Here is a 2,438-nt window from a genome sequence, read left to right on the forward strand (position 1 = left end):
CTGTGTGTGCCAGTGCAAGAATGCACATCACACTTCCCCTTCATCCCCACACACCTTACCTGGAAAAGGTAATATAGCCACCTACTGTGCTACTTTTAAGCCATAGCCCTCCAGAGGGCTTCAGAGATTGCTGTGGTCAGAGGGGAGTCCCTCTTAGTGAGTCTCCAGTTAAGTCACATTGCCAGGAAGCCATTGGGTAAGGATGGGGGCAGACGGAGGGGGCTTCCACTTAGATGTCAGTGGTCATCAGTGGATTCTGGGATATCCAGCAGGTTTGTGGTCAACCAAACAACGCCCTCGTTTTGGGAAAGCAGCCCAAACAATCTTCTGGGTGTTCTCAATCTACCTGCCTGTGCAAATTGATGTTTGTGACAATGGCTCAGTTTCCCTTATCTCTTGGAAGAACTTTGGAAAATGATGCTAAACTATATAAGTTTTTTTCATTTTCATCTAGTGGTATATTTTCAACTGGTTGTATTCAGATAAGAATATATTACTGAAAATATGAGTTTTAGATGCCTATTTCATTCTAATAATCTTTCAATAAGCATGTTGTTAATTTTAGCGGCTGAAAGGACCTATATCACCTCTCTCAATAATTAAGTGAAAAGTAAATTTAAAAGAGGCTCTGCAGAAAAAAGTACTATTTCATGGGCTGGCTAAATGTATAAATACAAGGTGATCTGAAAATTCATACCCACCAAACAAGGACTAATAAAAATAGATGAACTATTAAGTATCATTTGAAAAAGAAAAGGAAATGTAATACCATTGTTATTATTAAGTCAGGATTATGTCTCCATTCTGCTAGGTCCTGTGTGGTCACATAGGTTTCAGAGTAACAGCCGTGTGAGTCTGTATTCGCAAAAAGAAAAGGAGTACTTGTGGCACCTTAGAGACTAACCAATGTATTTGAGAATAAGCTTTCTTGAGCTACAGCTCATTTCATCGGATGCATACTCTGGAAAGCGTAGAAGATCTTTTTATACACACAAAGCATGAAAAAATACCTCCCTCCACCCCACTCTCCTGCTGGTAATAGCTTATCTAAAGTGATCACTCTCCTTACAATGTGTCTGATAAACCTGGATTTGTGCTGGAAATGGCCCAACTTGATTATCATACACATTGTAAGGAGAGTGATCACTTTAGATAAGCTATTACCAGCAGGAGAGTGGGGTGGGGGGAGGTATTTTTTTATGCTTTGTGTGTATAAAAAGATCTTCTACGCTTTCCACAGTATGCATCCGATGAAGTGAGCTATAGCTCACGAAAGCTTATGCTCAAATACATTGGTTAGTCTCTAAGGTGCCACAAGTACTCCTTTTCTTTTTGTGGTCACATAGGAAGACACAAGCCTTAGTAACTTGCAGAAAGCAGAACAAAGCGAGAGGACTTCTCCTGGTCAGTGTATGTGTGTGGGGTTTTCTCAAAGTTTCCTTCTTATTTAAATAGTTTTTATAATATGCTTATTTGTCCAATAACATAACATTTGCATCACTTTCAAAAGACAAAGGACACACACAAACAGGACATCAGCCTTTCTGCTTAAAAAAATATCTGGCATAAATGCAGTACAGGATGATGACATTTCCTTAACTTAACAATGTTATTTCATTAATGATATTCAATATAATTAAGGTACACAGGTGTTGTACTGGTGTCTGTTGGCTCATGAAATTAGATACTTTAACTATGGACCAGAACAAAGTGCATCAACAATTGTACACTACTTCTGGAAGTCCTCAGAAGTTTGATGGAGGCCAATTAGAGGCCAGTGACCATTATGCATTGCTACTAAGCTTCGTAGCTGATATTGTGGGAAATTATGAATGAGTGCTAATAAAGGTCACTCACTGTATGTGAGAGAGCCTTAATACATGCTGAATTTCAAGTACACTTTTATTTCACCTCTTACGCAGTGTCACAATACAGCTAATTCACAAACAAAGTTACATTGGATGCATTTTTCTGTGCAGCTTGTGTGCATTGTGTATTGTTTACATGAATCTATTTTTCACTTTCGTTGTTCTATTTTCCAGCTTCTCTGTATTCCTTGCAATAACATGCATTGGCAACAGGTCTTGTCAGTCTTTCTCGATACAGTATTGCAGATTTACTGTAGTTCCTTCTCTTCCAGTTTGTCATCCACTTCAACAAGCAGTTTGGAAAGAAGCCCTTTTGGTGTGAAACAAATAGATCAAAGAGCTTTGATTCCTGCATTTGTCATTGGTGATCATCTTTAACCTTCTGACCTTACTATACTTTATTTTAACCTTTTAAGAAGGTTTACTGATATGCCATCTTTTTTTAGTTTAAGCCTACAAATAACTGCCTATTGGAGCTAATATCTGGTGCAGAGTAATGCAGCACATGTGAGCCGAGGACTATACTGTGAGTGATTACAAGCCAGTTTATTAATGCTCAGGAAACATAAG

Source organism: Chelonia mydas, chromosome 10, assembly GCF_015237465.2.
Source record: "Chelonia mydas isolate rCheMyd1 chromosome 10, rCheMyd1.pri.v2, whole genome shotgun sequence".
Taxonomy (NCBI): Eukaryota; Metazoa; Chordata; order Testudines; family Cheloniidae; genus Chelonia; species Chelonia mydas.